At 41.0% G+C, this 17,999-nt stretch overlaps 1 protein-coding gene and 1 long non-coding RNA gene across 4 annotated transcripts in view; one reads left to right on the forward strand and one right to left on the reverse strand.

The window, feature by feature from the left end:
* The window catches only part of RORA (RAR related orphan receptor A), a 710,690-nt gene that overhangs the window by 127,261 nt on the left and 565,430 nt on the right, over positions 1-17,999 (reverse strand). The gene's annotated exons all lie outside the window — the stretch shown is intronic.
* Positions 347-17,459, forward strand: LOC140623037 (uncharacterized). 3 transcript variants are annotated; one of them, XR_012022714.1, is made up of 4 exons: positions 347-560; positions 3,253-3,350; positions 12,893-12,969; positions 14,400-17,459. It is a non-coding gene; the product is annotated as an uncharacterized lncRNA (long non-coding RNA). The 3 variants fall into 3 exon arrangements; XR_012022716.1 differs by having other exon boundaries at positions 14,403-17,459; XR_012022715.1 differs by lacking the exons at positions 347-560; positions 3,253-3,350 and adding exons at positions 6,688-10,113; positions 10,927-11,695.

Consider the following 17,999-nt stretch of genomic DNA (forward strand, 5'->3'; position numbering starts at 1 on the left):
GGGGGGCACTTGACGGGAGGAGCACTGGGTGTTATTCTGTATGTTGGCAAATTGAACACCAATAAAAAATAAATTTATTATTAAAAAAAAAAAGAAAATGTGGAGTGTGATGGCATTCGTTCACACGAGGGCAGGGACCCAGTCTCCCCCGTGTACGTTACTTAACCTCTTGGTGCGTGTGTCTCGTTTCCTCGGCCAAAAAGTCAAAATAATAACAGTACCTGCTTCAGAGGCTGCCACGAGGATTTAACGAGTTCCTATTTGCAAAGCGCTCAGCACAGTCAGTGCCAGGCCTTGCAGCAGCAAATGCCACATAGGCACTTGTTAAGCGAAAATAAAAGTGAAATAACATCACGGTGCCAAACTCTACCGTAGCGCAGTCCCACCATAAGGCAGGACTCAACCACCCTCTTTGTTTGGTGACACTCGAACCAGCTGGGCCCGGCAGGGAGCGGCCGCCCAGGACCCACGGGGCTGCTTGGTGACAGCGCTTTCCAGGAGGCGAAGCCCTTGGGGACGCAGCAAGCGAGCGCGGTGCTCCAGTTCCAGGGCCCTGCAAGGTACCAGGTTCCTGCACCGGCTCAGCTCGGCTCGGCTGGCGCGCTCCCAGGGCTGGGACGCGTGGCTTTTCGGGTTAGCGGGAGGAGGAGGAGGAGCAGTTGCAGGGCACCCAAAGGCGTGGCTGCTGGGGGGTGGGGGTGGGGGGACAGCGCCGAGCCCCGCCCCCGGCCGGGCCCCGCAGCCCGGAGTCAGCGCGGAAAGTTACTGCGTGCTAACGTGGCAGGAACGATGGGGAGCCCGGGGCTGCCAAGTGCTGAAATCCTGGGCTGCGTTTCTTATGCTCACAGGCACGGCTCTTCTGAGAATCTAGTCTCTACACGTCTCCTGCACATAACTGTCTTCTTTCAGCAGTTACTATATTTTGGGGCAGAGGGAGGAGAAAAAAAAAAAAAGTTCGAGGGAGTGGCAGCAAGGCATGAGCCAAGATCCCACATCTGATTTTTTTTTTTTTTTTTTTTTCCTCTTGCCTGCCCTAAGACACACGTCTCTTCCCACCTCCCTGTATTGTGTGCCTGCCCGGGAACTTGCATCTGACCCATGTTAACGCTTTCAACAAAACCACGCAACTCTTGATCAAGTGCAACGCTCACCGGAGGCTTGCACGTGTCTGTTGGCTCATTCGTTTTTTGGCAAACGTTTCCTAAGCACCAGTGATGTGTCAGTTACCCCGGGTGGGCCCTAGGAGCGCCCGAAGTCCAGTGTGGAGGCAAGGCAGTCAACTGTTGCTATGCCCCATGAAGGGTGATCACTGGGGCCTGCAACAGAGGGCTGCCCGGCAGAGAAAGGATTTCTGCCAAGTGGGAGAGCAGCCCGCGCAGGCTTGCAGGGGAGTCTTGTTAGCGCAGGGCTTTGAAGAACGACTCCAGTGAGAAGGTCACCAGGTGAACGAGTGGCCTAATTAGGCTCTGATGTACATTTATCATCTTTGTCCCACACCTGCTTTTTCAAGTGAGGCTTTAAAAATACAGAAACAGCTTGTGGGGTGGGGAATAGTGTTGTATCAACATTCCATTCCCTGATTATGATCACTGTACTGTGGTCCTGGAGGAGAAGACCATATTCTTAGGAAATCTACCCTGAAAAGAGGTAAAGAAAAACGTTTTCTTTCTCTCTTACACATACATAGACATAGATGTACACATGTATGTCTATGTACACGCACACACACATATATATACACATGAGAACGATAAAGGGCCTATGGGACTTACTTGTACTATGCTTGCAAATTTCTGTTGAAATTATACCAATACACATGAACAAACTTTAAAGGAACAAAAACCGCTAAGTTAGTTTTAAAATTACCAAAATGACAATGCCTCTTCTTTTACCATTATTTTGAAAAGGATCAGCAATAATCAGAACATAATTTGGCCAGATGGATACAGCTACTCAAGGCCCTGGGAACCTGAGGAGTGAAGTGTCTTCTATGGTTCTCATTTCCCCACTTTTTTTTTTTTTCCCTGAAATCTTGAGATTTGTAGGTTAACAGGGTCAAGACAGTAGTGAAGCCCATAACAGGGGCAGTCTGTACAGGCCCTGAGAGGAGCTAAAAGATACTGCTTGGCTCTCTGCAGGAAGGACTCTTTCCCAGCCCTCCAAGAACCCAGAAGAAGTGATGCCACTAGGATTGGGCAGTCAGCTTAGCAAGGATTTGGGATCTATCAGACGATTTTGTCATATTTGCTTTAGATGCATTTTAAAAAGCAGAAAGCAAAATTTAATAATATTAGTAGCAGCTGACATGTACCAGGTATGTACTATATTCTTGGATAACTCCTTGATTCCTCATAACATTTCTATGAGGTGTAAACTATTAATATTCTCATTTTACAGATGGAGAATCTAAGGCCCGGCTAGTCAATGGTAGAATTGGATATAAGTGCAAGTTGCCTGGCCCCACTACCTGGGCTCTTGCTCAAAATATTATACTTCTGTAGGGTCTGGTTACTACTGTGTGTGCATATGGATTATGAATTTCAAAGGACATGCAACAGGGAGAAAACGAGTATGTTTAGTTGGGGTGGGGAGACTGCAGTGCTGTTTACTTGTGTTTTGATCCTCAGTGTCATTTCTGGAATAAACAATTTAAAAATTTAAAAATATCCACTCTATTGATTGGTAATTCCTGACCCAGCTGATGAAGTTTTTGACATGTGTGCCTAATACAGAATCTTTGCCACTAAGTAAATTACAGCTTCCCTGTCTCTCGGTTTCTGTATCTGAAATATAAGATAATGTTTGCTAACATTTCCCCACTAGATACTTGCCCTATGGTTGACAGTCTGTGTATGGTGTATGTAGGATATGGAGGGTGTGAAGACTAGGGGATGGGAAAGGATTGGAGGAGTAGGATGGGTGAGGGTGAAAACCTCTTTATAAAAAAGGGCAATTACTCACTGGTGGAATCAGACATTATCCATGTGGCTGGGCTGGGCTGGGCTTTCTGCTCATAGGGTTCTGTCCAACATGGGAAGGAAATATCAGATCTGAATTAGGCACCCCTCTCCCCTTGTCTTTTTGCTTTTTCCCCTCCTCCTTCTCTCCCTTTCTTCTTTTTTCTTATGGGCCAGAGGAAGTGGCATTTTGTCATATTTATACATTTTCTTGGATAGAGAAGACTGGCAGAGACTCAGACCAGAGAGCACATAAATGGCTTGAAGGCCTGAACATGCCTCTTTTTGCGTCTAGGCACTCAAGCCCCAACATCGTTGAATCCTTTGGCCACATTTCTATTTGCTGCTTATACATAGAAGATTGATTATTCACTGGAAATGCATCCACAAAAGGTAAAAAGAATTGGAATAACCAAAGAGACATGCTACTCTAGCTAGAAACTACATTGGTTGGTTTGTATTCTCTCCCCGGTCACCTTTCAGACAATCTGGATAGAAAGGAGAGATTTCATTTCTGTGCATCATCCCTCTAGGTTCAAAGATGCTTTTGAGAAAGCCAAGGGAATGATGATTTAATGCTGTCAAGTGCTTTGAGATCTCAGACAAAGAAGCTCTGTAAATACCGAGAATTACTGGGCATTATCGGCCCCGGTATTGGTCTCCCCAGTATTATAAGGGCTTTGGAAAAATTAATGAAGAAATAGGTCCTGGCATAGTGGCAGCAGCAATTGCTTCTGGAAAGATTAAGAGACCCTCTACATTGGGGAATGTAAAACTCAGTGAAAACTTTCTTTCTTTCTTTTTTTTTTTTTTTTTTTGCAAATGAAAATCACCAAAGATGAAAACCCACTGCAGTACGAGAAAGAATGAAAGCCTTTAAAAATCAATCTCCACTGGGGAGAGGGCAAGCCATTGTGTGGGTGCACAAACCCTCACAGGGGATGAGGCGAGAGAGACATTTAGAGGGAAAGACGGGGCGTCAGAAAAAAAGCTATGCAAAAGGTTTTCACTCGTATGTTTATATTTGCTACAAAAATATAAAATCTTTTTTTTTTAATAAAAAAGCTATGCATTCTGTGTGGGTGTAATCACATACATTACTGGTGGACACGTAAACTGGTAAATTCTCTGTGGAAGCCCACTTTGTAATATGCAATGACATGGCGAATATACTTTCCTTTAGTCCCAACAGTTCCACATCTAGGAATTTATCCTGCCCATCTATCTGCATATGTGCAAACTGGTACATGTTTGAGGATATTCATTGTAGCACTGTTTGTATTAGTGAAGTCTGAGAACAACTCAGAATTGACTAGTAGGGGATTAAATAACTGCTGCTGTATCCATAAATTGGAGTATCATGCTGTTGTTAAAAAGATTAAGGCAACTCTGCATGCTCTGATATGGATTTAGCTCTAAAGAGCCACTGGGAATCGAAAAAAATCAACGTGCAGAACAGTGTGTGTGTATCTAAACGTGCATGTATGTGTAGATGCCACGATGTATGTTTGGATTCATCATGCTCCTATATCCACAGAATGTATTATTTCTGGAAGGCAGCATTAGAAAGCAGTTACTGGCTAGAGGACAGGGCTTACCTCTACTTATATCCCGTTTTAAAAAGATTTGTTTATTTATTTTAGAAAGAGAGAGAGGAGTTTGTGTGTGTAAGAAGGAGGGGGTGCAGAGGAAGGGGGGGAGATAATCCCTAGCAGGCTCCCCACTGAGCATGAAGCCTGGACACAGGGCTCAATCCTATGACCCTGAGATCACGAGCTGAGCCAAAATCAAGAGTCAGATTCTCAACCGGCTGAGCCACCCAGGCACCCCTACTTTTATATCCTTTTGAATACTGCATCATGTACCCATGGTGACCTATTCAAAAATAAATAAATAATACTCATGTGTGTGAAACCCTTGATTAAGTGATAAAGTAAAAATATGAACTCTGTACCATTTTCTGGGGGTGGAGCTGGATGAGGTATGTCTTCAGAGCGCTCCTATATTCCTCTCAACATCAGCTTCCCAGCCTCTGACTTCTCCAGTTGCCTACAGCTCAATCCAGGGTGAGTCAGCTTGGTGCCTGGGGCCTAACTCTCCCCACACCAGGAAATCCCTGATCTGCAGCAGATCTATCAGACAGAGGTCACAGGATGCAGGGACCTTCCCTGTACGAGTGACAGAGAAAATGATCCCTAAGGATTAGGGCCCCCACTGGGCTATGCCAAACATTTGCTACAATTCTGACCAGTGATAATTTTGGAATTGTTTTGTGACTAGTTTCATTGTCGTTGTCGTTGTTGTTGTTGGTTGCAAGGTACAAAAACCCACTAAGCTAAGGGATGCTTCTTGTAAGGATACTTGTGGAGTCATAAGAATAGCATAGTTCTCATGGGAATCCCATAAGAATAAAACAACTTCAAAATAACAATTATGGAGCACTTAGGTGCCAGCGCTATGCTAAGTGCTTTGTGGCAGCAAGGGACCTCTCTCTCTTAGGGATGCTGCTTTTCTCTGTATTTTTGCTTCGCTGTTCTGACAGCAGTTGGCTTATTCACTATTGGACTCACTCGCTGATTTTGCTCCCTTACAACATAGCTTCCACAGGGTCCTTTGAGGTGCTCTTCTACCTCAAGGTCCCCTCTGCTTTTCATCTGCCTCCTAACTGCTTCCTCCACTTCAGAACTGTTCAAATTCCCATGAGAGAAAATTTGAGAGATCCTTCTTCCACTGCAGGACGGCCACTTCCTAACCGTGGGCCACCTCCCCAGATCGGGTTGCCATGTGTTTTCATTTATCTGTGGTGAGAGCCACTGGGTCTCTTGGGGTTAGTCTTGTTCTTCGCTCAACAATTTTCTTTTTGAAGAACTGACCTTGAGCCAACCAGTGGGATGCTGGGGATACAGCACCAACAGAGCAATGCCCTTGCTCTCAATGGACTTGCCTTCCACCTCCTTTACCTGCAGTTATGGGTGTGGCAGACAGTCTGGCCTGTCCAGTTTGGAGACAATGGCCCATGATTGACCACTGAGCTCTTGCCTCAGTCCCCAAGTCACCACCTCCTGTGGTGCTCTGCATTCATGTCCTTTCCTGGTTATCCAGCCACCTCCGGAAACTGGGGGTGTGCCTTGCCCAATGTACTATGGAGTCCACGGTGACCAAACAGATGGCCTCAACAGCTGGGTGGAGAGTGATGGGAAGGAGACCTGGTGGGCACTACTCAGAGGCCCTGTGGGTCAGCTGCTGTCAGCAGTTGAGTTCCAGCCACAAACAATGAGATTGCTAGCAATTGTGCCATAATTTGTCAGCAAATACTCAAGCTTATCTCCTCTTTTCTTTTTCTTCCTTCCCTTTTGTCAAAACTAAACTGCTTGAAAGGATTGCATGCCTTGTCAAAGGTGTCAAGGGCCTGAATCAGTCTTTTCTAGACTTGTCTTCTACATTCTTTAAATTCCTAGTGATCCTTCAAAACCTAGTGCCAGGTGCCTCTCTCCTCAGTGAATCCTTCTCTAAATGCTCTGAGGCCTTAAAAAAAGAAAAAAAAAAAAGCTCTGAAGTGATCATGCCCTCATTTGAGCTACTTTTGTACTTGGTATGCAATTTTGTTGCTGCCTTTACCATGCTGTACTGCATATATTTACTTAGATGTGTTTTCTTTACCAGAGTGTAAACTCACAGAGGGTAGGGACCATGTCTTGATAGCTTATTTATTTACTTTTAATTTTTAAAAAGGATTTATTTATTTATTTTAGAGGGAGACAGCATGAGCAGGAGGGGCAGAAGGCAAGGGAGAGAGAGTCTCAAGCAGACTCCACACTGAGTGTGGTGTCTGACATGGGACTCAATCCCACCACCCTGAGATCATGACCTGAGCCGCAACCAAAAGCCGGATGCTTAACCAACTGTGCCATCCAGGCGCCTCTCGTTTATTTTTAATCTAAACAAACTATTTTAGAATAATTTCAGATTTATTGAAAAGTTGCAAAAAAAAAAATAGAGTTCTCACAGTTTCCCCTATTGTTAACATCCTGTTTTACTGTTGTATGTATTTTACAACTAAGAAATCGACACTGGTATGTTATTCCTGACTAAATTTCATAGTTCATTCAGACCTTGCTTGTTTTTCCTTAATGTCTTTTTCCTGTTCCCAGGATGCTATTCAGGTGCCACATTATATTTAGTAGTCATATCTCCTTAGCCTCCTCTGGTCGGTGACGGTTTCTTGAACTTTACCTGTTTTTGATGACTTTGACAGTTTTGAGGCATACTGATCAGATACATTGTAGAATATTCCTTGGTTTGGGTTTATCTGATGTTTCCTCTCATGGCTAGACTGGGGGTTGTTTATTTTTAAACACCACCTCTGAGCTAAATACCTAACACGTACCACCTAGCATAGACCAGGCATTTGATTCATGGTTATTGAATTGACTTGAATTCAAGTGTTGCTTTGGCACGTCCTGTATAAATAGAACCCTGACTGATGCTCTGGGAGAGATGAAGTGTGGAACTCAAATCCTGTAAAGATCTTCCACATAGCTGAATGATACAAGACAGCATGCAACCGAGTATTAAGTAAGGGGAACCGAGACAATGACCTAGGACAGCTCAGGAGACAGACTAATGAGTGTGAGTGGGTGCAGTCAGCCAGGTCTATGTGAAAGAAGGGACTAGAAAAGTGGGGAGGATTTAGAAAGGCTTTTTTTTTTTTTTTTTTCCAGCTTTCAAGCACACCAAACTCTCTCTTGCCTTAGGGTCTGCTCATAGGCTGAGCCCAAACTCTGGGAGGCACATCCAACCCCTCTTTTCCCATTGGCTGGCGTCTTCTCATTGTTTACGTATAGGGCTAAATGTGCATTCTACAGGGGACATTATGCAAAATAGGCTCCCCTTGCCACTCTTTCCAGAGACTGCATCTGTTTTCTTCACAGCTTTTCTCAATGTTTATAATGGTTGATTGTTTATTTCTTTATCATCAGTCTCCCTCCCTGGAGTCTAAGCATCTTGAAGGTAAGTATTGGATCTTTATTTACTCTGACAGGAGACATTACCCAGCAGCACATGGCGGTACTCAAATTACTTTGCTGAGTGAATAAAGGGGTTGGATGAGCCTGACAAGACATGGGACAGTGACAAGAAGACATATGAGCAATCGCTTGTAAGAGGCACTGGAATGGAGCAAGAGTGAACTGGGTAGGCAGGTGGGATGTTGCCAGGTCATAAGACTGATCACAGTGGTGTCAGGTGATCCCAAGTGGGGTGGCACAATTTGGGCAAAGGCCAGCAATGTTCTAGGTGTGGGCTGCACAGAGGTAGAGGCTGCCCAGTGATTTTCCACCTTGGGAAGGGCAACAAGGGCTTACAGGACAAAGAATGAGGGATAAGGAATAACTAGGGCCCAGCGGAGGGCAGGGGCCAGAGGCATGTCTGCATAAATTGAGAACGTGTCCCACAAATGACACCAACACAAGAGCTCCTGAGAAGTTGGGGAGGTACCTCGTTTAAATTCTCTGGTGTTGGCACAAACCCAAGGAAAAAAAAAAAGGCACTCTGGATAAAATGGAAGATGAAAGCTTGTGATTTTGCGATAGCATTTCGTACCAGGAAAGGACAGCCATCTTTGAAAGCATGGGGAAATCTGGAACAATGCAGTAATGTGCTTCTGGGCTCAGAGTGGAGAGGACCCCAGAGAGACCTTTATTTTCCACCATCTTTCCTACATGGTCACAAAAGACAGAATCAACGTATATACCGCCTACCTTGAAACGTATGTGTTTTCCCCTCCAAATTCAATTTTAAAACACGGACCAAAAGAGCTGCGTTTCATACAGATTCTGACTGGAACAAGCCCAGTGGGAAAAGGGCTGGAAAACATATGGCAAAGAAACTCTGAGAATCCAGAATGTGATTTAGAAACAAAAAACATGGGACATGTCGTCTTTGTGTACCCATATAAATAATTATGATGGTTGAACTCTGCTTATTTTTCATCCAACCAAAGTAACCGCTTGGAAAAGAACAATAACAGTGACCTGTGCATATGGGAGTCCAGAGGGACAGTCTGTGACAGAGCTCATTGGGTCCCCAGGAGGACCAAGAACATGGTCCAAGTGATTTTCCTCTGTCAAGGCCAGGGTAGGCAGAGGAAGGTTTAAAGAATGATTGCTCTTCTACATTGGAAGGTCAGATCATGAGATCAGGGAGCAAGTTTGTTATTTTAAAAATCTAGCCTTCAAACCTCCAGAAGGTAAGTGGATGAGCTCTGTTCACTAACTTGGAACTCCAAAATTCCTTCTCTCCTCTGTACCTCCTTAGATCAGAACTGTAAGGAACCATATTAGCCTATGTATTAGCCTATGTAATCCCTTTATTTGAGAAGGAAAAAACCTGATGTCCAGAGGTTCCTCATCGAGACAGAGCCTGAAGTAGGATGAGACCTTCTCACCCAGCTTCCCTTTACAACCCTGAGCAGCCCATCTGAGAGCTGACCACACAATCGGCTCCAATTCTACATTTTTATATTCATTTTCCATTTATTTGGACATATGAACACTGTTCACCATATTTTTCCCCCTCATATTACTTTTGCAACAACCTTGAGGGGGCCAAGGAAAAAACAAAACAAAAGACCAAGCACAATCACACTCATTGTAATGAAATGCACACCAGGTATCTGACCTAGACTCCCACTTCCCTGCCAATCTCCAGCTCATATAAATTCATTTCCCTAACAGAAAATAGGTGTCAACTTTGCAGTCAGAAAGTAATTTCCCTGCAAATATTATCAGAGAGGTTACTAGTGCTACTTGACAGTTTTATTATTACTTTTGTTTCAAGCTAAGGTGAGGAAATCTACATTTGCCAGGTAGCATGATGAAAAAATAACGTAGACTTTTAAACTTTGTGTTAGGCAGAGGGAAAAGTGAGAAACAAAGAACAAATGTGCTGGTTGCACACGCTGAATATGTCTAAGAATGTGTCACAGGATCCTGGCTTTCCTCCTTACTTCCACCCACATCCTTTCTGATCCCGAAACATCAGAGTGGGTTGGAGGAAACCATTCTCTGCAGCACCTGAGCAGCCAGCTCAGAGGTGGGCAGCTGAGTGACTCGGCGGGGACTGACTTGTAAACACTGCTTATCAGCTCATTCATAAGGTAAGCCGAATGGGAGCCAGGTAACTCATTTTACTCTTCTCTAGATTTAATTGGCAGTGGTTGTGCTTTTATAAGAACACTATCATCTAAACATTTCACATTTAGATAAGAAAACCAGACAACATAAAGACAACCAAAAGAGTATTTCAGTAATAGCCACTTAACGTGTGTTTCATGAATAGCTGTGTATATTATAGGGGCTACTTTAATTCATGTTTTATTGCCTATATATTTTCTAGAGGATCAGGTAGTCTTGGATGTAGGATTGCCAGATAAAATACATTTAAATTAAATTTAAATTAAAAATAAATAATGATTCTTTAGTATAAGTGTGCTGGAAATATTGCATGGGACATACTTTTATTTATATATATATATATATTTTTTAAAGATTTTATTTATTTATTCATGAAAGACACAGAGAGAGAGAGGCAGAGAGAGAAGCAGGCTCCAGGCAGGAAGCCTGATGTGGGACTTGATCCCAGGTCTCCAGGATCACGCCCTGGGCTGAAGGCAGACGCTTAACCACTGAACCACCCAGGCGTCCCAGGACATGCTTTTATTCTCATCAATCTACATGGAGTCCATTAACTAGCCAGTTTATTATCCAGATTTTTCTTCCCCCTGCCTCCTTCTTTTCTGATCTTTCAGCAACTTAATTTTAGGAACCCTTAATAGAGGGTGGACAGAGAAATACAATTCAACCACGTTGGGTGTCCTACTTATTAGCTGGGACACACATTTTAACTAGGGGAGGAATTTGACATCCTGGGTTAAAAATGGTGATTCTCTGCATTTTCCCTATTACCATAGAGACAGAACTAGCCACAGACTGATGTTTTCAAGTTTGGACTTTACAGAACAGTAAAATGTAAAAAGAAAAGAAAAAGAAATTCTGACATTGTGGAAGATCAATATACTGTTGCCAAGTTTAAATCTGATCGAATAAAAATGTTAAAGATACCACAATTGCCGTCTTCAATTATCATTAATTCATAAAAGAAAGTGACATTTGAATATCCCCAAGAAGGAAGGACACTCTCTTAGAACGAAGAGCAATACTTCTTAAACAAAGTCGGCAGCCTTCCAACGTACAGTCCTCAGTTTTGTGAAAAACTCCTCCACGACGTTGCGCTGGCCCTGGAATCTGAGAACACCCAGCCCAGGATATGTCACGGTAGGCCCTGTAAGATGACAGGACCAATGTCATCCATCATCCAAGTTGATGCTGCTAGGAGAGAACCACAGAGCACTTTCATGTAAAGGAAAGAGAAGATGAGCACAGCCAGTTTGAATTTTGATGACTTTAAGTTACTCTCTAATTTAAGTATTTTATATCCGAGAAGCATTTTATGTGTATGGAAGCATTATGTGACTTTTCTCAAACTTTGAAGCATTTCCTCCACTTACAAGACATAGAAAACCTTTCCCCAAATTTTCCTAAACTTCCTTGGGCGCACAGCTTGATCTCTGTACTCTTCCTCTCCATCTATGTAAAATGAACACTTCAGGAATTGGATAATACGACATTGAACTTAAACAATCTCTTCGTCAGAGGGTCCAGAGGTCTTTGAAACTCCAGGTAATTAAGCCTCCTGGCTCTTGTGAATGGGTAGAATGTGTGACCCCGGCAGAGAAGAGCTGGATATTTGCCAAAAGGCAGGTGTAGTTGATAGCAGTGCTGGGAGACCAAGTCCCCAAGTTCAGACTTTCTATCATCCTTCCCATTTTACACAAGGGATAACTCTGGGGTAAAAGCAGAGAATTGCCTGAAATTGCTGAGTCATGAACAGAAATCACAATTAAAATCAATTGCCCGACCCAAGTCTTGTATATAGTTTCTTCTATCCTTCTCTTGCCCGATAAACATATAAAGACTTTTTACCAGGGGACCTTTAAATAGGATTGAAATCCAGTTTCATGTGCCAAAGAGAGATTCAAAGCATTATTTACCAATGATCTCCAAATATTCTTTCCTTCACTCCAAGGCTGTCAAGTGGGAACTCAGTATCCTTTTCTTTGAAAAGGGGCTCTTTGAAGCAAAGAGGTAGTCATCAAACACACACACACACACACACACACACACACACTTTTAAAAATATGTTAGTATGTACTTAAACAACTATATAGACTACCCTAACTTTTAAAATATTTTGACATAATTCTGTCTTTTTCCAGTCATAGGCTTATTTGATGTCTTTTGATTCAGTTATGTACCCAATCTTTTTCACTTTTTCAGTTTAATATTATTATATACATATTTCTCATACTGTTATAACTATTCATAACTTTATTTTAAAGGATATAACATATGAATCATATGAAAGTATACTTTTACTGCCAATTTTTAACAAGTGATCATCTCTGCATTAGGGCAGTGGGGGGCAGTTTTCTAACATTATATTTTTCGGTAATGACAGCATTTTTGAATGTAATTGTTTATTACTTTTCTAATAAGTAAAAACACATACACTCTCATTGAATAATCACTTTAAACTGAATTTTTAGGAGGCCACTTAACATCTCCCAACTGTACCTCCCCATTGTCTGACCCCAACCTGCCTGAGAGATTCAGGACAAATGACTTAGGGATCCCAGACATTTGCATTCCTGAAAGAAGCAGTGCTACTACTTTTTTTTTTTTACCTTCTTAAATCCCACCTCTTCTGTTATTATGAAGCTGAAGTATTTTCCCCTCAGTCTTATTTAATATGGGCTTGTTTTCACTCTTCTCCTTGTGTTGTTTGCCTTACTAATTCTGACATGATTATTTTTTCAGACTCATCTGACGAGAAGAGAGAGATTTTGGCTTTGATTCTAGAGCGATGTTTCACAGAAAGTCAACTCTTGTTCCAGGTACTTGATAAATATCTCACTAATTTCTTGCTGTCTATAAGCCATTAACATTTTGGTTAGCAAAGACTGGAGCCCTTACTTCCTACACAAGTCAGCTAATGAAAACTCATGAAGTAAGACCTGGCCCTCTGCTTCTAATCTTTAATGGTTTCTGTCACTGGGGCTAAGCTCTTACCACCATGACTCTGCACATGGGGTACTGCCTCAGGGAAAGTGGAAGAATGCAAATGACTGTGGCCCTCAAATTGCAATTTAAAGATAGCTGTTAGGTTATACTCTTCCCATAAGCTTCTCTTCCTAACCATCAAGTTTGAGAATAGTGCGCTATTTTTACTTATTTTCAGTGGAAAGAATATTAAACCTTAGGGTGATGGTGGCATATTGCTGAATTATGTGTTTTAGTCTGACTAGAATACATTATACTTTTTTTATTGGAGTGAGGGAAGAAAAGAGGCCTTCAAATCCCTCCCCCTAAAAAAGCCAAAAAAGCTAGATTTTCCTGGTTTCTGGGTTCTAGGTGTAAAGAAAAAGATAACCACAATTAATAACATGATAATCCTTAAAAAGGTATTTCTTGATAGATTTCAATTACATTTGCACCTACTGACTTAAAATATGCCTTCGGCAATCAGAACGCAACTATGACACTTAAAGGGGAAAGAGTATTTGGAAAGGCTTTCCAGACACACAAAAGACAGCAATGCTTTCATCGAAGGATGCTATGTGGCATCACGGAACTGAATCAGAGACTCAGCCCTCCATTTCCTCAGCAACAGAAATGTGCTTAAGATTGTTAGAGTAAATGAGTTAGGCAAAGTACTCTTTGCATTTTGCTTTTAATTTCAACAGAACAAAATAAAACCTTGGACTTGGCTGGAGATGCATTCTGAACCTTTTCATCTTCCATCCTCTGTCCTAGTCAACCCCAGGCAAGAATGATTGCCTTTTTTCATTCCTTTATTTTCAGATCTGGCTCACTCAGAGGTTGTGGCGGTAGTAGAGATGAGGTTTGTCACTCTAAGAGATACCATTTTATTATTATTTTTATTTATTTATGATAGTAACAGAGAGAGAGAGAGAGAGAGAGGGGCAGAAACACAGGCAGAGGGAGAAGCAGGCTCCATGCACCAGGAGCCCGACGTGGGATTCGATCCTGGGTCTCCAGGATCACGCCCTGGGCCAAAGGCAGGCGCCAAACCGCTGTGCCACCCAGGGATCCCGAGATACCATTTTAAAACACCAAAATATATTTTTTAGGTTAAACATTCCCTCTATTTCTGAAATGAACTATTTTAGGAAGTGTGTTCTTTGCATATCCAGGCACCGTCTACAAGAAGAGGTTTGGAGAGGTTCGGCCAGGTTCTTATGGAGAACATTCCTTCTCATCATATAGGAAACCCATCTTATCCTCCTTTTTGGGTCTATCTTAGCAGGTTTGGAAGATGAGATGAAAGCAACCCTATCTCACCACTTTTAGAAAGGAAATGAGGTATGGTGCTCATATTCCCTGGCTTTTACTTGGATCAAGTGTGGGAGAAGGGAAGAAAGAAGTGGAAACTAAACCTGGAGAAAGAAGAAGAGAGGAAAACAGCTATCCACTCCCTCCCTGAAAACACCTGGCAATCTGCCTCTTTGAGTAAGCTGACTCACAGTGGACAGTAGTTCCTCCATGGGCTTCGAAGTATCCAATGATACCTACTATCAAGTAGAATGCAGTTTAAGATTGCTGGAGAAGAAGGATGCCTACCATTGTTGTTGGTGGTGTTTTGTTGTTTTTGTTTTTTTACTATAGTAGTTTATAGAGGAGGAAGATTTTTCCTCTACCTGTCTTGGGTTTATTGCTGGGGTCCTGCAAATTAGTTTGACAAAGGACAGATAAAGGAGAGAAAAGCAAGCAAGTTTGTTGATTCATGCAGTCCACACACATGGAATACTTAGTGAGGAGTAACTCAAAGAAGTGGTTAGAACTTGGGCTTCTAGGGCATCTTAGCCATGAAAGATAAATTTGAAGAGAAGTGACAAGACACAGGAAAAGGGTTTTAGACTTCCAAGGGTGGCAAACTGTAGGAAGATAAATATATGAGAGAAGCCAGTGGAAGATATGGATTGTTTTAGTAAGGTTTGTTACATAGATTCCCCTGGTGCAGACTCTGGGCTGTTAAGAGTCTAGGATTGTTTCTGGTGGTTAAGAATCCTCCTGCCCTTTCTGATAGAGAGGGGGAGGTCAGAGAGTTTGTCCTGTATCTTTTTCTCCCCAGTTGTCTTCAGCTCAAAATAAGCTTTATGCCAGATTGGCATGTTCTAGGGTTTAGAACCTCTTCAAAGATTAACTTTTCTTCTTTTCATAATATTCTAAAATAATACATATACATGGTAGAAAAATTGGCATTTTGAAAGAAGTTAAAAGAAGCATGCAAAACATCACTAAACCTTACCTTGTTAGTCAAATGCAACCACAGTTCAGAATGGTTCCAGTATTCTTTCCTAGAATTTCTTTATCTTCATGTAACTGAGATCATTCTGTACACAGAATTTCACATACTATGCTTTCCTTCAATCAATCAAAAATATTTTCTAGTGTCATTATTAATTCTTTAACTATTATTTTAATGGCAGCAAAATTTTTCATCATATGATGATACTATAACTTGTTAATAATTTTTCTAATATTGGATATTTAGGATGTACTTAAATTAATGTTTTATGTGACTGCTAAATCTTAGCATTTCAAATTATTTCTTTAGGATAGTCTAACAGAAGGAGAAACACCAGATCAAAGAGTATAATAATAATAAAAAAGAGTATAATCATTTTTAAGTATTTTTTTTAAAGATTTTACTTATTTATTCTGAGAGACACACAGAGAGAGAAGCAGACACATAGGCAGAGGGAGAAGCAGGCTCCTTGTGGGGAGCCTGATGTGGGACTCGATTCCAGAACCCTGGGATCACAACCTGAGCCAAAGGCAGATGTTCAACCACTGAACCACCCAAGTGCCCCCATTTTTCAGATCTTTAATACATATTACCAGGAAGGTTGCATTAATTTATATTAGCACAATATATCAGTGTCTTCCTGAAGCTCTCACTGCATTGATTAACGTTATTTTAAAAATCTTTCCTATTTTTTTAGGTTCTTATTATTTAACTTTGTATTCACTGGTGAGGCTGAAAATTGTTTACTGTATAATTAGCTATTTGTATTTTCTTTTCTATGAATTGTCTGTTTATGACCTTTGTCTATTTTCTCATTGATTTATAGTAACACTTTATAAATTAGGTCATTAACTTGGTTGTTTCTTACCAATTTGCTTCTTGTCTTCTGATTTTGTTATGATTATTTTTGACATATGGATATTTTATATTTCTCTACATTTCAACTTACTGACCTTTTACTCAATCATCTCTTCCACTGCTTTAAAGTATTGAAAATCTTCACCCCCCTACACTAGATCAATATGCAGAAACATATTCTTTCAATTATTTAACTTTTCAAAAATAATATTTCTTTAATCTATCTAGAATTTGTTATATGGTATGAGAAAAAATGATTCTTTCCCTGGTAAGCTAACAATGATCCTGGTATCACTTCCTGACTACTTTTCCCCATAGTTTTTATATGTATTCCATATATACATGTTTCAGGTTATTCTTACATATGCAAGATTATATTTAGGGGTTTTCTACTGATTTCTTTGCTTATTCTTTTACCAGCAGATTCATCGCCCCTAATTATTTTTTAGATGTTCTTTTTTTAGCTCTTATACTGAATTCCTTCAACTTAAAAGCTGGCCAAGATGATATACAGAGAAAATTGTTTAAAGAGAATGCCTGCCTTTAAAGTTTCAGGTCTTAGGTGAAAAAGATAGTGTTAGTTCTTCAGATGTCTATGAAGATGGGGCTCATGCTATGACACAGAAAATCAGGAAGGACTTTCTCATTTTCTTGATAGTCATGGGAACAGGAATATAAAAAAGAAGGATTATACATCTTTTTGTTCATCTCAAGCAGAGAAAACTTTCAGGGAGGAGATTAAGACATTTAGTGCTGGAAGATTATTTCTGTTTGGGCTTCTAAGGCACCAGGAAAGGTACCAACTCATAAATCTGTAGAAAATTGCCGGAAATAGTCACAAAATGATAAACGAGAGAAAGTCTGAATTACAACCATCCTATTAGGTTCAACAAGGGATGTGCCGAATAACTTTGTTTTGTTTTTTAAGGCTTGTTAACAGTGAAATCTTAGGGTATGGGGTTTTTGGGTGTCTTTTTTCCTTCCTTTAAAAAAATTGTTTTCATTTTTCCCCCAAATTGCATATGTTTTTCCCCTCTTAATAATGATTTGTTAATTAACTTCTGGAATACAGTGTTGGAAGCTTTAGTACCAAGAAATGCAATGGTACAAAAAGTAGATTTTCTATTTCTTCATCTCTTTTCCTTAATAGACACAGCAACATTAAAACTCATCTCATTAGAAGAGATTTTGTGAAAACGAGACAGGACATTTCTAAACCAAGTGCTTTTCCTCCAAATAAGATTTAACCCAAAATGAAGTTGGGGACTGGAAGAAGGTATGAAAAAATTATTTGTTATAATTTCTATTTCTAAAGCAAATAAAAAATTCTTTTATGGTAGGTTTCTCCCCCCTCCGACAACCGAGGATTGACACATCTTGCACGTTAAAAAGTAGAGGACTATAAGTAAGTACTCACCGGATACAATTTTTTCCCCTTCTAAATTCCCTTTTTGCAATACAATTGGTGCTATTTTACTGTCTTGAAAATTCCCATTTTTATTTAATGGTCTCTACTTTCCTATTTTCTTAGCTCTTCTTAATTGATTTGCTTTTCATTAGTAGATCATTCTCTCTGGCTGACCAACAGTGAGGAGGGTCAGAGTCATGGACTATATACTAAATCTGGTTTAGTCTGGCTCCAGAAAAGCTAAACTGTGTCTCATCCTCGAATTAGTTACTTTTAGTATAAGCGATAATCAGCCTCCATGGCAATGATTTCATCATATGAAGCGCTTG

This window comes from Canis lupus, chromosome 32 (assembly GCF_048164855.1).
Source record: "Canis lupus baileyi chromosome 32, mCanLup2.hap1, whole genome shotgun sequence".
Taxonomy (NCBI): Eukaryota; Metazoa; Chordata; class Mammalia; order Carnivora; family Canidae; genus Canis; species Canis lupus.